The sequence below is a fragment of the Meleagris gallopavo genome, chromosome 22 (genome assembly GCF_000146605.3).
Source record: "Meleagris gallopavo isolate NT-WF06-2002-E0010 breed Aviagen turkey brand Nicholas breeding stock chromosome 22, Turkey_5.1, whole genome shotgun sequence".
NCBI classification, from domain to species: domain Eukaryota; kingdom Metazoa; phylum Chordata; class Aves; order Galliformes; family Phasianidae; genus Meleagris; species Meleagris gallopavo.
The window spans coordinates 3508625-3527640 of NC_015032.2; the positions used below are offsets into that span (position 1 = coordinate 3508625).

The 19016-nt window shown below is 44.8% G+C and overlaps 1 long non-coding RNA gene across 1 annotated transcript; it reads left to right on the top strand.

Annotated features, from left to right (window-relative positions):
- Positions 1-17051: 17051 nt before the first annotated feature.
- Positions 17052-18901, top strand: LOC109370736. The gene is made up of 2 exons (XR_002121103.2): positions 17052-17617; positions 18825-18901. It is a non-coding gene; the product is annotated as an uncharacterized LOC109370736 (long non-coding RNA).
- Positions 18902-19016: the final 115 nt, after the last annotated feature.

Sequence of the window (19016 nt, forward strand, 5' to 3'; positions counted from 1 at the left end):
TAATGTTGAAAGTAAGAACCCCATATTCCTGGATTTTTACCTTTCCATGCAGCCCTTTTTAACCAGTTATTCTACACATCACTTGCAGAAAGAATCAGGGCCAGGCCTTGAGAAAATGAAGGAGTGAGATCACCAGGCTCCAGGTCAGAGCACAGGAACACTATCCTTCACTTTCAGGCAGCGTGGTTCCAGGGCGTTGCTCCAGGAAAGCCAGGGCTGTCTCAGCATCTTCTGCTAAGCCTGTAGGACACTCAGCACCATACCTGGGGCTCAGAGCACTCCTACCTCATCCTGGTAGTGCAGTGCTGGTTGGCGATGTGACTAAGGGCTGTCAACGTTGACACCAACAATTTGGTTTTAATTATTTTTTATGATAACTTCTAATACAATGGTACATATTTCCAGGCAATGATAGAAAAGTCACCCTTCATTAAGGCAACCAAATGTTTTGTTATTTTTTTGTGTGTGCGTTAATGAGCCCATCCACAGCAAATCATAGCATTACCAAAACTAAAATATTCAGGCTTTCAGTCTTGGTCATCTGCTAGCATGGAAAGTTCAGTGAATCAACTTTTTCAGACCAAAGACTCCCATACATTTCAGTCATGAAACTGGATTAGGAATAGAATGAGAATGATGCTGCAAAGACCAATCCTCTATCTGCAAAGTTTTGCTGGACAGAGGAACTTGCTGGCTGGTTTGGGATCAGTGTGCTGGTTTGACTTGTTTAACAGCTTCTCCTCTACCACTGTTAATGGATAACAGAAAGATGTCTGCAGTGTGACTCCAACTGACAAGGAGTATTTCTTCCATTCCTGCATTGCTTTCAGCCACGTCAGCTGCTGTTGAGCTATCCCTAAAACCTCAGAAAACAGCCAGAGGCATTTCAGTAACAATTATAGCTACATTATGGCATTATTGATCTGTCCTCAAGAATATTAAAGAGAAACTTAACCATCAGGAGAAACGTCTAGAGCAGTTCAAAACTTAAACAGTAAGTATTCAACTCTACTGCCAAAATCTCCTCCCAGCCCATGCGGAACATTTGTGGTGGGCACAGAGAATCCATTTGCCTTCAATATTTGGTGAAAAGAATATAATCTCTCCATTTAACTAATATTTAGAAATAGTTACATTTGTGCAAGGCAATATTGGTTTCTCAGCTGTAGATCTTGCACAGACTGACTCCTGCATTTAACTTCCTAGATGGTAAATAGGTCCCATTGACTTTCATGAGCCTTCAAGTAAGTAAAGATAACTTAGAGGATCAAAGCCCTATAAACTGTATCATTAAAATTTAAGAAGTCAGAAGCTGCACATTCTCTTCCCAGGCTGTACCAGCATCTCCCATGAGTGCTAATGAGACCGGTTCCCATGTCACTGTTCTCTGGACATCAGAAGAAACTTGATTGCACAGATGAAAATAAGAAATAACTCATGAAAATCAGTGTTCATAGACACAGTAGACAAATGATAGCTGATCAAGTTTGTTTTCACTTTGAATAGAGAGTTGAAATTCAGACTGGTACCTAATACCTTCAAGTCTGTGGAGCTCATTAGAATCAATTCAGGTAATCACCAACAATTCTACAAGGGAAAAAGAAGGACTAAACCAAAACTAATAGATAGATTGCGCTCAGGAAGGTCTGGCTAAAGCCAGAGTCTTCCTTCCCAGAATGAATGACTCCCTGTCACCTTGTAGGAGGGTTTTCCTGGAAGTCAGGCAGGGTTTTGCTGACAAGGAGGTTCCAGGAAAAAGGAAGTGAGAAATAGATAGTGGGGAGGACTCGGTCCCTCAAGAAACTGTTCAAACCAGCACAGAGATGCAAGGAACAAGGCAAAAGCATCATCCCAATCTTATTTTTATGCATTCTTTTTAAAAATCTCTAATGTTGTTTTGAAGAAGTCGCTGAAGAACCTCCAGAACAACAGCTTGTTTCAGCTGTTTGCTATACCTAAAATGCAGAACCAAGGAAAACAACTCCGTTCTTGAATCTGGTGAATCCAGTACTGGATGAGTACTTTTTTTCTCCTGCTTTTCCCCACTTGCTCCTGACTCAGATTTTCACAGCCAAGAAACTTCATCTGCAAGAGAGCCCAGGTACACCTTTTCCATCACTGCTAATGCTGGAGGCTGAGGGGCCAAGGAACATTTCTGCCCTACAGCACCTCCATGGTTCAGAGTACATGAAAAACGCCCCATGCGGGACTTCTTGCCTCACTCCTTGGCTCTTCTCAAGCTTTTGCAAGATTTTCTTCCAGAGAACCAGCTGCTGCAAGTCACTTCATCAGGGGTTGGCTGGCACGGCCCTGCAAACGCAGGGCTTTTTTTGGAGCCTGAGCATGCAACTTTGAAGACAGTTTTATCCAAATACAGACAACAGAATTTCGAGAAAGATGAATGAGAAAGTCAGCATTCATTGGAGCAAATTCCTGCCGTCACGTAGGAAATGCTGCTGCTCAGTGTAAGCTAGAGCAGCATCCGGCACAAGTTCCAGTTAGCACCAAAACCACAGGGGATGCCTTTCATTGGGGAAAACATCACTAAAAAGGTAGATGATAAAACAAGCATATCCTGGGCAGGGGAGACCAATAAATCATTCATGAAAAGAATAGGAAGCATCAGAGCCAGGGCAAAGAGAATGCTAATTTGCTTTGCAACCTGATCAAATGGAACGACTGGCCTTGAGGGATGCAGCCATTTTGGGGGTTGATTGCCAGAGTTAATACAGAGCATTAACTTTGCAGCTTTGCTCCAGGCAGAACTTGTCCCAAGTGATCTAAAACTTTCAATGCACTTATTCTATCAGAAGATTTGTGTGAGTGTGACTGCCTAATTAATGAGGAGCTTTTCAATATTAACATGCAGAAAAGTTTACTGCCTTAAAGGTGTGTCAATATATACATTTTTCCGGTTAAAGAAGTTTGCTTTGGCTAGTCTAAAATATAAAAGCTATTAATTAAAGCATGCACTGCTTTAGGAAAAAAAAAAAAAGAAAAAGAAGGGATCAAACTGTTGAAGTCCTTGGGGATAATTGCTACAGAATTTACACCAAAATCTCAATAAATTGATATGCTAAAATGAACAACCTGATGTGTTTAGTACAGATTTTTCACAAGGCTTCACCTTCTCCCACCCACCCATCAAAGAACACTGTCAAGTTATTTCAGCCTGAATGGAATCAGAAAAACTAAACGCACAAACACCTCCCAGACCTATTGAGTTTCTCCTTACCCTGCTAAGGACATACAAGGACCAACGATACACAGAATCCTTGTTGGGCAAGATCTCACCCCAACACCACCAGCTTTGCTGGTTGGGCATGCATCACAGTTCCTCTTGGAGCCAGCAGCCCCATGGCCAGGCAGCCCCATCCTCTGTGTGGGGGCTGCCCAGGCACAGTCCTGCCATGCAGAAGCAAGGGCCAGGAAGGCATGAAAGATGGCACATACAGACTTCACCCAGTTCTCATTCTTCATTGAAGAGTGCAGCCCCATCCTCAGAGGTGCTAGCACTCTGCTTTGTGTCTGGGAGAAGACAGTTGAGTGAAAGTAATACCATTGCCATCCTATCTGCAGAGAGCAAATTGAGATGTGAACATATGACAAAGCTCCAGAGCTCTTTCCTCAGAATTTTACTTACCTAAAGGATGTTAAAAAAACAATTTCTACAAATTATTTTGTCAGAAGCTACATGGGAAGCCTATGAAAAAGCCAGAGGCCAACTACTACATACAATGCCAGTATTTTACTAGCATAGCTACCCTCTCTCCCTGGTAGATGCCTATGTAAAGTGATTACCAAAAATTATCCCTCACTTCTTAAATTTCCCAGAGCACAACACAACCTTTCTCACCTGACAAAGTCTGCTATGATCCTCCACCAGCAACTGCTTAATATACTGATTACAGCCTCTTCTCTGAAGACTTGCAAGAGAAGGAACTCTCCAAAGGAGCCTTGCAGACTATCTTCAGCCCAAGGCACAGCCTGCAAGTGCTACAGCAAGCAAACAGTGAAAAGAGAGAGAAATCCCTCATTTTGTCCTGCCTACTGGGGGAACACAGCTGATGTCCACAGAGCAGTGCTGGAGGAAATGATGAGCAGCTGTGCCCAGGCAAGCCAGGATGCCCAAGCGTCCCTCAATTTAGAGTGAGAAGCTTAGGAGAGTTGGGTGCTTTTCTTAATCAAGGGTCTCCTAATCAAAAAGCTAGTACATTTGAAAGCTAGCGCTAGGATTTTTTTGAAGGGCTTTGATAAGCAAGAGTTGGCTGGTTGCTGCAAGGAGATAGAATTATTAAGGTTGGAAAAGATCAATGAGATCACCAAGTCCAACCTATCCCTCCATGCCACTAACTGTGTCTCTCAGTGCTACATCTCCACAGCTCTTGAACACCTCCCCAACCTCCCTGGGCATTCTGTGCCAGTGCATCACCACTCTTTGGGAGAATAAATTTTTGCTGATATCCAACCTGAACCTCCCCTGGTGCAAATTAAAGCCATTGTAGCACAGGCAGACCTTACTTACTTAGCTCTGTGTTACTGTGAGGAAGATCTCCACAGTATGAGATAAGCAGCTGCTCAATGTAGGATGAGTGATTTAAAAAAGAAAGGCCATATGCTTTATAGATGTTATTTGATCTCTGGTAAATAGACTGAATATGGGATGTTTGCATGCTGCTTTGATCTCGGTGCAGTGCATTTCAGCTGGGCTGCTGACACCCCTATAATGAGTGGTGTTGGAGGCCTGTGTAACAAGTGGCGTGTAAAGGTAGGGAGGAAGAATGTAAACTCTGACATCCCTGCTCCAAAGTAGGTCAGGCTCTGCAGGTCTGGCTGCCAGGGCTTCCCAATGGCACAGCCAGCATCTGTGTGTGCTTCACGATGGCTCAGTGTGCTCCGATGGAGGGTCACAACTCGGCAGAAGGGTTTCCCTGAGAGCATCTCCTGCTGCCAGTTTTAATAGAGTCCTAATTCACTGACTAATTCACTGCTATGGCGCTGCAGCCGTATTACTGACAAACCAGCTAAAACTGGAAAAGAGGCCTTTACCTGCTGCCAGCTCCTGTAATAACGTGTCCTAAGTGTGCTTTCTTCTTGCTCTTTCAAGTCATGCAGGCACAAGTTGCTTTACAAAGTGGTCTCTTGTCTGAGCCTCACAAACTTGTTTTACTTACAACAAGCCTTAGATTCTAGCAAGGACTGCCAGAGGGGAAGCAGCGCTGCGCTGCATTGCACCACAGAAACCACCCAACTTAAGTGGATTACTCTTTTTGCCATGGGCTGACTTGCTTATGCAGGTTTATTTTGTTATCAACCGTCTGTTACGACACGGGAAAATGTACCGAGCTGAGCAAGGCCTGTTCTGCGATCTGGATTATCCACTCAACTTCCCTCTGGGAGCAGTAAGGAAAGGCTCTTCTGGACTGACCCCAAAATCCTTGACCTGAAATCCCAACTATGGGAGGAGAAATTGGCAGCACTGCCATTGCCACGAGCTTGTTGGTGGCTTGGAACATAGAATCACAGATTCATCAAGGTTGGAAAAGACCTCTAAGATCACCAAGTCCAACCCCAACCCACCCCACCATGCCCACTGGTCACATCACTCAGTACCACATCCCCACAGTTCTTGAACACCTCCAGGGATGGTGACCCCACCACCTCCCTGGACAGCTGTGCCACTGCATCATCACAGATGCTCTCAAAAGATGCTCATAGTCATTAATTTTGTAAACCCTCAGATATGATAAATTTGGGTGCTGACCTCCAGTTTCAAGAATCCCTACAATTCCTTTCTTCTCAGCTGAGTTAGTGACAATGTTTTTCTTCTGCTTAATTTCTTGGCCTAGGATTTTATTTTTAGATTAAAATTGGTGCACCGAGACCTTTCACAGTCTGCGAGAGACAGACTGGGTTTCAAGGAAACCCCTTTTAATCCTGTCTCCTGGGAGTCAGTCTTCCCCAAATCTCATTTCCTATTGTAAGTTTGAATGGCCTCTGACTCCAATTAGCCTAACACAATCAAAACAGAGAGTTGAGTTCCTAAGGATGTGTTTCAGTGGAGGAGTTATCATAGCTCAATGTTGAGCCAAGGGACTCTGCCATCTTGTCTCCACACTTTCCTGTTCCTCCAGGAATTGGGATTTCAGCTCAAAAAATGGGAGTTTGATGAAAAGCAGACTCGAGGCTCTTCTTTTCTGCTCCCCAGGTTCATGCTTTTCAGGCTTTCCTCCATCCATGCAGTCTGGAAGGCTCTCAATTAATGCTGAGATTGCATTATACACATGACTCCAAGGTCTAAAGTTTTAAGAAAAATACCAAGTATCATGAGACTGTTCATAAAATCAAGACAGTTAGCTAGCTAAATACACAAAGAGCACTCCTGTACTTTTCCTTTTTCTCTTAAGTTACTTCCATTTCAGAGTAAGGAATCCTAGAAAGAAAAAGAGCAAAGTGCCCACAAAAGATCTTTGTGTCCTGCAGCAAAATTCCTGGAATAGAGCTGCCAGCCCCGTTCCCCTGAAGTGAGGCAGCCTTTGAAGATGCAGTCCAGCAGACAATAGATCAGTTCGTTAAAGTATTGGAAACTCTTCTTGAAGAGACCAGGAGCTGCGAGCTGAAAACCGAGATTGTAAAATGGGAAGAATCAAAATACATCACATTGAAAGTACTCTCTCCTCCACTATAGACAAATAAAGGAACTCTTAAAAAGAGAGGGCAAAATCAAATGAGGAATCCAGACTGTGACTGGTTGTCCTCCAGTAATTTTGAAATGTGGTTAAATTTAGAAAAAGAGGCTTTGAAACTTCTGAATAGAGCTAATGCTTGTACCTCGAAATGATGCTGAAAGTTGCTCTATTCATTATAGGTAGATGATTCAGGTTTCTCCAGCACTGATGTCTCAAGAAATTTAAAAGAAATGTGTGATTTTGCCAGCTCTAAAATGATGGCAGAGGTGAAAGCTGCACATGCTGGAGGGCAGCTTGTGTCATCCCCCGCACAGGGAATTGTGACCACTCACATCCACCAGTGGAGCACAGCAGGTGCCTGTGCAGACAGACAGCAGGACAGGGTCATAGAATCTGTTTGAGTTGGAAAGAACCTTTATAGATTATCTGACCCAACCTCCCTGCAGTGCACAGGGACACCCACAGCTCATCAGTGCTCACAGCCCCATCCAGCCTGACCTTGGCAGTCTGCAGGGATGGGGCACCACCTCATCTCTGGGCAACCTGTGCCAGTGCTTCACTACCTTTATTGTAAGTAACTTTTTCCTTATATCCAATCTAAATCTCCTCTCTTGTAGTCTGAAAGCCGTTTTTTAGTTTGAGGTTCCTCCTATTCCTTTTAGTTTGGACCCTCCTATTCCTTTTAATTTCAAAGGCTAACCTCCTCCACTGACGAAACATTCTTGGTCAATGGATGATCTTCAAGGTCCCTTCCAACCCAAGCCATTCTAAGATGGCTTTTTTCCGTTGCTTCTATGATCTATGTTTCTATGATTCTATGATTCTGTGATTCTACTATTCTATGATTCTATGCTCAGAGTGCTGTTAAATTGGCCTTCTTTGGTTCTTGTTGACAATAACCATCTTCTTGACATCATAGACATGTGTGGCCAATTTAATCTGGGTAATGCTCCTCCTCTCTCTGGGCCCAATCCCAAGCTGATGCACTGTGGGACCAGCCCTGTCTTGCAAGGTGCCTCTATAAAGAAAAGAGCTGTTAACCCAAATTACTTGGCAGTGCTCAGAAACTCCAGCAGGTAATTGTTGCAGGGCAGCCAGTCATGCTCAGCCCCTGTGGCTGCACCGGTTGCTCTGAAAAACTGCAGTAGCTCTGATCACAAATTACCGTGATTTGTCAGCTGTAATACAAGCCCAGCGAGCGTTTTGATGCTCTTGCCAGCAGCATGTGAAAGGAACTATTTGAGTGAAGCGGACTAAACCAGGTTGGGTTTAAAATGGGAGTGGGGGGAAAGCCAACCTGACCTGCCCAGATTTATTTCATGTGGAGGTGGAACCAGCCCACTGCCTGGATTTAAGATCAGTAGATACGTTGAATTGCTCCTGACGGCTGTTGGGCTTCTTTCCTCTGGAAATCATCATCCAATCCTGCATACCATGTAAATAATTTAATAACATACAGTAATATCTCTCTTCTTGGAACAATTACACACAACAGTGGAAACAAAAACATGTAGCTCTGACTACAGAAGCATCCTCTGACAAGAACTGCTACAGTCTGAGCAGTGAATTTTCACTGCTGGGGAACAAAGTTATGCCGTGCTGGGTGGGAAGCAGACATTCTACCCTTGTTCCCTCCTCAAGTTACTGCTGGAAAACCCCCAGTCGCATTTTCTACATCCAAATTGGAGTTTTCGAAGTCCATCGAGCTGACCTCATGAAAAACGTTAGGCAGTTGCAAACAATTGTAGTTATTTTTGTTATAACTGTGCACAGATATATACATGTATATATAATTACACTGAGTTATCCAGTTGTTTATGTGTAGTTATAAACAAGTATTCAATAACCCAGTGGCTAGGTAAATTTCTGTCGAATGTCCAAGCCGGTGAGACCTGGGAAAGCAACAACATTCACCCCATGCCTCACAAGAGCCTATGGCAGAATTGGGCCCAGTTTCTGCATGATCTCCTTTATAAACCTCTGTCCTCTAGTAGGATTCGGAAAGGACAGTACTTCAGTGTGCATTCATCTGAGCTTTGCTTTCTCCTGAATCTGCATACACTGCGTGACAAGGAAGCATGCTGAAGGTTAATTGTTACTCTAGGATATTATGTTCTTTCTCTCTTGTTAATTTGGGGGGCAGGGTGGGAAAAGGAAATCGCTGGTACTTGATACTTGCTGGAAATATTGGGTTGGTTGCTGAAAGGAAACGTTTGCCTACAAGTGACAGTCCAAGGTATTTCTCTTTTAAGCAAAATGTGTGTGAAAAGCCACAGATCTTACTGCTGCTGTTGGTGCTCCTGTAGCCACAAGAAGAGTTCTGAGGCAGGAACATCCATGGCGTTTTGTCTGGTTGTTTAAACATCAGCAGAAGCCTGATTTCTTTACCCTCCGCCAATGTCAGAGTCTCTCTGCGGCTTACACCTCTGGTTAACAAGATCTGAATTAGCTTGCTTAACTCCAAGGACATGAGGGAAATGAGTGAACAGAACAGGTGTTTCATCTTCCAGATCTGCTCTTTAGTTCTCCTGGGTAGAGGAGAAGCCCACACTCTGCATGGTGTCTGCATAGGGAAGGGAAGGGAAGGGAAGGGAAGGGAAGGGAAGAAGTTCCTAACTGCCTCCTCCGGCAGTTCCAAGAGGCCTGTCTGATTCAACAGTCTGGGGCTTTATTTGAAGATCGCTGAGCAGAGGATGCAGGAGAGGATCTCCTTTGAGCCCAGCTTAGGTAGATCAGTGAGATGAGTGCTGCCAGTCTCCTGAGCCCAGCTGAGGTACTGCATGGTGCTGCTGAAAAGGAACCGTTAGGACCCAGAGCCATTAGATTCATGCTCACTGATGGATGAGCTGTGATGAGTGCCTGCCGGCTTCATTTCCAATCCCATCCTTTTAATTCAAGCTCCACTTTCTCCCACACAACCCACCAGGGAGTGAGTTCGTGAGGGTTTCTACCCAATTACACCTCCTTTAAACAGCATTAGAAAAGTGGGGAGCTGCTCGATACCTAGCTGAGGTAGAGGGAATATTTAGCATCTGAGAAAATTTATGTCCATGACCTTCTGGATGTAAGGTGGCAGAGCAGCCCATGCTGTGCTACATCTAATATGCATATTCATAGCTCGTTTATTCATGAAAGAAATGACTGGATTAGCAATAGTTTGAAGGACACTGATCACAGAGTTGAGATACATTCAAGTTGCTCACAAATTAGAACTCCATCATCTTTGTAATAAATTGGTAACCATTGTAAATCCTTGTGTGTAAGTGTTGTTATTGGAAAAACTATGTTGTATTTTATTGGATTGGGAACATTTCACAGCTATCAAGCTGTCAATTATTTTAGCACAACACAAGGTTTCTCATGATGATAGATGGTGATTCTAAATAATTTTTATAAAGTATTTCTACTTACCATCGTGTCAAGAAGCCTGCCTGCCTGTGAAATATTGTGATTTTTGAAGCACTCACCTGATAACACTCCTTAATTGTGTAACATTAATCTGTGTGTCAATCAAATGCTTGCAGACTAATATACGGGTTTTTTTTTTTCCTTAGGTTTCCACAGAGGGGGAAGAATTAAGATCACAGAAAACTGTTGGCAGCATATGAAGGGAGAAGCAATGCCAGACTTGTAACCAATCATGAAAATGCATGTTGTGAGGAATGAAGAAATGATGAACCCTCTTCACTAACGAACTCTGCTTTTATTCAGAATGAAGATGTCTTCCAGCAGCGTTTTATCGTTCTCTTTTTTCTCTCCACTTCTGATATACTGAGTGAAAAGAGAAAAGCCCCGTTCTGCAAGTCTTGAGCAGATCCAAACATCTGTGAATAAATAAGTGCTAAACATGAGATACCTCCTATTTAAGTTTCAAAGCCCTTTTCAGAGGTTAGTAAATGATATTTTGCCTCCCAGAGAAGAAAACTAATTCGATGAGAGGCTGACTTAACCAAGATCACACAGCAAGCTGGAAGCAGAAGCAGCTCTGTTATCCTAAAGAGTGGATGAAGACATATGCTGAGATCTGGGAAGTCACACTGACCGAAAGAGACAGCTTTGAACCTGAAAGCATTGACAACTTTTACATTCACGCAGAAAGGCTGAGAGGAAAGGGGAGACGTGCTGTGGGGAATAGGGCCACCAAGGGGACAGACAGCATCAGGCATAGTGGACCCAACTGGGTGCAGTTCCTGCCGTGTGGGACAGTCCCACCTACCTTCTAATAAGAAGAAAAGCTGAAAAATAGCAAATGCACACCTGAGTATGGTCCTATGCACCTGTGTCAGGGGGGTTTCCTGATTGATTGGTGTCCTGATCTCGAGCAGCCTGTGCATGGCAGCACCCATGGCTCCAAGTCACCGTGCCAGAGCCGGGCTCGAGGTGGTCTGGAACCCATCCCTATTTATACACCATGCAGCCTTTTCCAGCCGTTAAACTGATTTTATATGTGCAAGCCTGTTTCAGCAATTAGAGCAAAAATCTTTATAGCTCTTTTGGTTTGAATTGGGCTGGTTTCAAACCCAGGTACTAAAATGGATAAAATTGTCTCGAAAAGCAAAGGAATTACACTGTACTCTCAGCTCCTCTGCATCATGTTATGAAAGACACAAAGATAATATTTGTATAAATTAAAGCTATTGGAGACGTATGGTATTTCAGTTTCTGCTTCATTAAGTTGTCCTCCAGCCCTGAACATCCCTAAATCTATTCTGCAGCACTTTTCTATTTTAAATTTAATCTACCCTGCTGCAGAATGAATGCTTAAAAGGATATTGCCTCTTTAAATTAAATGTGGAAAGAAAAAAAAACAACAATGGAGGAATTCTTGCTGAAGTGAATGCAATCTATTATATAAGCTCTAAAATTCATAATATTTTCATACGTCCGTTAGCTTCCCAGCTTATTCAGTGGTATATTTCTTCACTGTTTCACTATCGCCACAATTACATTTTTTCATTGATTGTAAGACCAGAAGAAACCACTGTGACCATCTAATCTGATTTAATATGTATAATGGAGCGTAGGACATGTCTAGATTAATTCCTAATTTGATTAAAATGAATCTTGGAAAAATATCCAGTCTTTCCCTACAATTTCCAAGCAATGGAATATCCATTTACAGCCCTACGTGAGTTGCTCCAATCACCAATCATGTTAGCTGTGTTTTTTACCAAAAAAAACTGCCCTCTGTTTTGGGTCTGGAACCTCATTTTCCTCTGATTTGCAGTTTTGGATCCTTTGTCTGTGTGGTGTGTGTGTGTGTGTGTGTGTGTGTGTGTGTGTGTGTGTGTGTGTGTGGACTTGATGGCAACCAAATCAACCTTGAGGCTTTTAATTAGTGGCTAAAATATGAGGACGTGGGCATTTTCACTTTAAAGCTCATGGCTATTCCATGAGCCCAGCCACCATCCAGGCAACAAGCAAGAGTTAGGAGTCACCACCCCTGGAGGTGTTCAAGAGCTGTAGGGATGTGGCACTGAAGAACACAATCAGTAGGCATGGTGGGGTGGGCTGGGGTTGGACTTGGTGCTCTTACAGATGTTTTCCAACCTCAATGATTCTGTCATTCTATGAAATAAAGCAATAATTTAAACCATTGTATCTTTGGGATTATCCAGCCCATCCAGCACTACCTGGGCATCTGCCTCCCTGACACATGCAGGATGCAGTTGTACATCCAAAGTTCTCCTTTCAAACAGAGGTCCCAGCTCTGACTGCCTGCCTGGGGAGAAAGAGGAAGGGATTGGATTTGTTTCTGCACCCAAGGGTGCAAGCACACACTGCCAGAGATGCCTGGCACCATTGCTTTCCTGCTCTGTCAAAGCTGTTCTGCTTTGGGAAGAATAACTCGGGCCACAGAGGGGGAAAGTACTTACAAACACACATGTAAGAATGAATGAGTAGAGCGTGACACATCCACTCAGTACATAAATCACACTGCACATTGAGTGGGGCTTATGGAATGCTCTGAGAACACATGAGCTTTCATCCCGGAGAGACAGAATACCTTACTTTCAAGTATGTCCATGAGGCCACAGCTGGAATTGGGCAGCGAGCTGCTTCTGGCTGTCTCGGAGCAGAACTTTGGGCCCTGAAGAACTGCTCTGCAGGTGCCTCCAGATGGTCGGTTTAAGGAACAGTCTGGTGGGGGTTTTGAAGATCTAAACAGAAGACTGAGTGTTCCTAGTTCCCATTATAGGTGTTCAACTTCTGGCTTGTATCTAGGACTCAGGTCCCCAACTGACAGGGGGTGTGGCACACTGTAAAACATCGTGAAGTCATCGTTCTACTGGTGGGAGAGAGCTGCTTTGAAGATGGGTGAATTCCTAGGGATAGAGTTAGCAGAACAAGGGCAAAACAGATACCCAGAGTAGTGGTGAGGTCTCTGCTCCCAGATGTTTTTGGGACTTCTCAAGGCAGCATCACGGCTGAGCTGATCTAATGCTGGCAGCAAACCTGCTCTGAGTAGGAAGCTGGGTGAGAGAGCTCAGAGCCAGCAGCTCCGTTGGGTGGGATCACGGGGGGCTGCAGGCAGGGAGGGTTTCTGTAGATGTGCATCTGGTTGTGGGTTCTGCAGTGGAAGCAGCTCCTCCTGTGCTTGGCTACAAGGAAAGCTCTCATGGGCGTTCTCAGCGAGAGAGCCCTGGGAAAAGGCAATTGCAGTCTGGGGAGGGGGAATTAAGATATGCTGGTGAGAGTGGCAATTAAAGAAGCCAACAGAGATTTCAAGGGAAAAGCACAAATCTATAGGGCACATTAGTTAATTAAAACAGATTCAGAAAGATGATGATTTTCATTCACAGGAAGCTTCTGTTTTCTGCTGGAGGCATATTGAACTGGCGACAGTAGCTCAAGACAAGCAAGGTTGCTTTTGGAACGAAGCTGTTAGTTCAGCGGAGGAACAAACACACCCCTTCCCTGGAGTCCCAAGTTCTTGGCTGGAGGAGCTCCCAGCCCTGCTGTACTGCATGTTCAGGGTGGAGCAAAGTGATTCAAGCAAAGGCAGATACTGATTATAGCTTAATTGCTGCTGCAAAGCCTCTCTTCCCCGTGTGCAACTGTCTCCTAGCAGAAGGCACCTCACCCCCACTGCACACTGGAGTGAAACTTCATTCCCAACAAAGTCCAACAGCCAAATTCCCACAGATTCCATCCTCCCAGGAATGCAGCTGTGTTTGGTGCACAACGGGGAGTCCTGCTCCATTCTGCATCCCTTTTGGATCTCAGCTCAGGCTCACTCATTAGCTGGATCAGCTCAGGCCCATGTGGGATCTGGGCTGCGCTCCCACTGGGAGCATTTGTAGAAATGAGTGCATGGTGGAGGACTGTGTTGAGCTCTGGATACAGTGCTGCTAGAGCAGATCGTCACGAAGCAGAAGGCTGGAAATAGCCTCACATCCAGCAGATTTGGGTTTTTTTCAATTGAAGGGGAAGGGCTATTTTTCCCCAATTAATCAAAAAGGCTTTTTCCTTGTCATAACCAAGAAAGGAGGCTGCAGCACTTGGCAAACAAGCTTCTATTAAGTGCATTTGCTGGAAATGTTTATACTTTGCTCTTGACAACTATCTTGAATATACCGAGCATTGCACTGTGCTCTAGCTTGCATAATTCTGACATGGGGGCAAAGTCCTTATGGGGGAGGCAACAGTGTCTTTCCTTGGGATCTTTCTTTCTTTCAATCCCTGCCACTTGTCGTGGCAAGAACTTGTTTTGGAAACTATTTTCCTGCTCTCCAGGGATTTTCTCTGTCCTCCGGTTGGCTTTAGCAGCAGCAGGAGGATGTCTTTGCATGGGGGAACTCCTCAGAGGAGGGAAATCACCAGAGCCTTCCATGCAGGCTGGCAGATGTCTAACGAGGGCTTCTCTGCCTTCCTCCAAAACTCCCCATCTGCAGCATGTTGCTTGGAAGCCTTCTGCTTCTTCCCCTTTCACATTGAGTTACTGCAAATTGCTGAAAACTTTATCAGAACTCCTATCAGATAGACAAATCACTGTTTGATTGGGGCACTTCAATGGACCTAAGTAATTCCAGAAGTTAATCTCCGCTTGCTTAGCATTTTTGGTGTGTTTTTGTTTTTTTTTTGTCCATGCTATCAGAATCAAGCCCAGCATGTTCCAGGCTGAATAGCAGGAAAGTGGGATAACTCAGGAAAGCCTGGCTCCCAGGTCCAGTGTGTGATGAGGAGATAGGAAAGGAGGTAGACAGAAATCAACATAAGAGGTTGTGAGATGAATGGTTGCTCTCACCTCTAAGCAAATGGATGTCTGAGCAGCTGGTGCTTGTTCACCAATCCCTGCAGAACAATGTTCATAATGGGGTTATCCTCATGGATGGACATCCCCTCTACAGCTTGACTTTCCTTCTGGAAGTTTTCACAGACAGGTAGTGAAACGTAACCTGCACAGGAAAGGATTACTCTTTGTCCCCATCTCTGTGGATGGAGGGAGGGCTGACAAACTGCTCGGTGCCGTGCTGATTCCATGGTTCAGGGGGACGGTGTTGCTTCTGACACCAACATTGCAGCCATGTCCCAGCACAGAACCTGCAGCCCTGTGCCCAGCCAAGGACACATTGCTGCATCCGGGTGAGAAGAGCTCAGGGAGATGGGAGAGAATATCTGACTGCAAAGGGTGGAATAGGAGGGGTAGCTCAGCACCTCCCTTCCCCTTCCCACCTGCTTAAGCAAGGAAGTCCCAGGAGAAGAAGAAAGCAGACTGGGGCTGAGCCCTGGATTTTGGTTCTGGTTCTTTTCTCTGAATGAGTTTCACCCTGGGCTATGAGATGACTGCCCTCTGGGAGGCCAAGGGAGATGCAGGCTCTGGCCATCATTCGCAGGCAAGCAGGGAAAGAGCTGGGCACCTCTGGGACCACCTCAGGTTGGAAGCAGGAGTAAGTCCCTGTGTCATGGCTGCAGTCTGCAACACACAGAGCTGGGGCAAAGACCCAACCACCCAGTTGACATCCTGAACAAACAGTCTCCCCCAGGTCAAGAATGCAGGCAAACCTGACCCGAGGGCTACCTGCCCTCAGGGCTTGCTTTTATTATTATTATTTTCCTCTGGCCAATGCCTGGCTGCTGCCTCAGCCTCTGCTGCATTTCCCTGCGAAGGACACAGAGGCACCAAGGAGTTAACCTGCTCAGAGGCAGCCCCAGACCCCTGCTCTGCCCTGCTCCGGATCCTCTCCCATCCCTCCTTGCACCCTCTCTGCTTGCAGCTAACAGGTTGTTTGTCTTCCAGGGGATCGGAGGGAGTCTATATAAACCTCCGTACCACTGAATTTAATTACCTGCCAAACCTGCACCAAGGCATAAGCCCACATGTTGTATGTGACATTACCAGTAGAGCAAGTACTGGAATGCAGGGGCTAGAATAATTTGACAGCTAACATAAAGCACTGTGATTTATATTTTGGTTATATTGAGATTTTTCCCCCCTCTTTGAGCACTCTTATAAATATTTACTTGGATCCTAGGACCTTGCTTAACCCTCACAGTGCCATGTTTTATCTTCTTCCTTTTTTCTTTTTTTCTGGCGTTCTTGTTTTCCAGCAGCTGCTCCAGAAATGCCTTTCATTTCAAAGCACAGAAGATTTAAACGAGATATAACTTCACCTTTAAACTGCTTCATCTGTAAACAATGTGATCCAGTAGTCTTCGTGTATTTACTGTAGTGTTCAATTGAAAACAGATTATGGAGAAGGGCCTCTTTGGTGTTCAAGAACTGTGGAGATTTGATACTTAGGGACAGGGCCAGTGGGTGGTATTGGTGCTAGGTGGATGGTTGGACTAGATGGTCTTAGAGATCTTTTCCAACCTTAACAATTCTATGGTTCTCTGTTTCTTTTAAAAGATAGCGTTAATAGAAATCCTGCTCTTTTGGGTGGCTGTCATGGGAAAAGCAAGCATCTGGAAATACGTGGCCCAGATCATTTCCCACTGACATCCTCGCTACCCCTTTGTCCCTTTGAGGAGTGGGTTAACCTGTCACACCTCAGACCACCACTGCAGCTCATGGATTTTTGCTTCCCCCATACCTGAGATCAGGGTGTGCTCCTTTAGCTCAGCCTTATCCCTGCAGCACCCAGAAAGAAATACCTGATCCGTGGCTGATGGTGAAAACAGGGACAGCCTGTGTCTAGGAGAACCTAACAGTCCTATAGCTCAGATGTATGAACACACCTTGTGCTTCTCTGCTTCAGCATCTCCACGGGACTGCTCAGTGCTGGAGCTGATGTTAGCACTGCTCTAACACAACACGCGGAGCTGGATGCTGTGCAACACAGAGCCCACCCTGAGGAAAAACACTCCTTTAGAATCACACAGAGAGATTTGGGACTCAAAACCCTTTTCCCTACAGTTTTGGCCACCTTAAAGAGTGGGGAAATGGAGATCCAGAGAGCTGTAAGGGCCTGCGTTGGCTCAGAGACGTGCTTGTGGTGTAGTGTGTGTTCCCTTCCTCGTGTTTGCAAAGGCTTTAGGCAATAGCTGCACCATAGCACAGAGCAAGGAAGAAGCAGTTAGCAGAAGTCCAAGGTGCAGGTTTATTGCCCTCTGTAACTTCTCTCCTGAACAAGTCCCCTGACCCAGCAGGGAAGTTTCTGCTCCACTACCACCAGATGAGATGGGCCCCATTAACACACAGACTGACAAGGACATGCGCTCAGCACCCGTTGCTATGAGTGACAACACAGTGCTGCCGCTGTGATGGCACTGTGGGACCAGATCCCCATGGGACTCTGTGCCTCAGTTTCCCCAGCTGCCCAAGGACACTCACACTGGGGCCACCTCCATCGTTTCCACCAGCCCTACAGGAGAGGCATCAAATACTGTTTAATTCCATGCCTGCAGCTTTCAGACGCTTGGCGCTGATTTCTTGCAACACTTTGGAAAAAAAAAAAATCACACTGCACACCACACCTTTGCAAGTGAGTATTTAATATCCATTATAAAGCCTTCCTGGAAGTGCCTCATTAGTGGGAAGAGCAGAATCAGATCTGCTTTGCTGGTGGGAGGCTGCAGGATTCAGCCATCACAGACAGGCACCAGCTATGCGACGCATTTGCAATATGTCTGCATCACTGCAATGCTGAATGAAAACACCCAAGTTTAGAAAGAAGCCCATCACTGTATGTGTGCAGACACGTCTTCCCAGCTCCCCACACTGTGTTGGGATCTGCAGCTCACAGAATGATGTGTTGTATCCATGCAGTGCCATTGCTATTTGGGATATTTGGAATAAACCTTCACCCGCTGCCTCCCAGAGCATGGCAGAAGGGAGAAAGAAGTTTGAGAGGTTTCTTTAAACAAAGAGCCAAACTTGGTGAAAGGACACGGCTTTCCTCCCTTGCTCTCTGCCCCTCATGCCTCAGGATATCATAAATTTTTGATACCAATAAAACAGAATTTTTGATGAGCTGCTATTTTGCATTAAAGCAACTTTACATGCAAGGATTGCATAATAGGAAGTAAAATTGAATTTTGCCTCAGAACAAGTTCTTATTATTAATTTAAGTCTTTTTTATATATTTTAGCAGCGGCTTAGCATTCTATATATTTAATTTCTTTCAAGTGAGAACAGTTAGCATTGGTTTCCTTATCTAAACAAACCTTTTAAAAGAACACATGTATAAAGTGGAAATGCAGTGTTCTGCATTGTGCCTTAAGACAAACAGTGGAACTTTAAAAGGGGAAATAAAATATGGGAGAGGATAACTGTCTTAAAAACCTAATGGCAACCTCTGTGGGGTAGGAAACGCTCCGCTTTCTTTGCATGAAATGCCATTTTCCCTCCTTGCTGCAATACATTTATTGCAGCCTTATCCTGATAGACCTATGAATGCACGAAGTCCCCACTGGAGCAATTCTGTTTAAGGCTAAGGATTTGCTGTACCACAGCTCTCAAATACACCACAGTGTATTTTCTAACACTTCCATGCACCATGATGGGCAGGGGTGGCTCACAGGTATAAATTTGGAGTCCTGGATTCAACAGCAAGAAAACGTTTTGCAGCACTTTATGCTGTGCTCAAAAATTCGCTGCTAAGAGTCACCATTTAAGTCAACTAAAGTACTGAAACTTTTTCTTTCTTCTTTTTTTCCTCTTCTGCTTCTTCTTCTCCTTCTTACATAAAGCAAAAGTCCAGTTTGGGATCCTAACAGAGCACTGCATGGTACAGCACAGAACACACCATGAAGCATTATGCAATGAGTTATTTAGAGTGCAGTGTGTGCCTGTGTGTGTGTAACTTCAGACTTACTGTAACAGTGAGAAAATAAAGAGGAATAAAAGGGAAGGGAAGGGAAGGGAAGGGAAGGGAAGGGAAG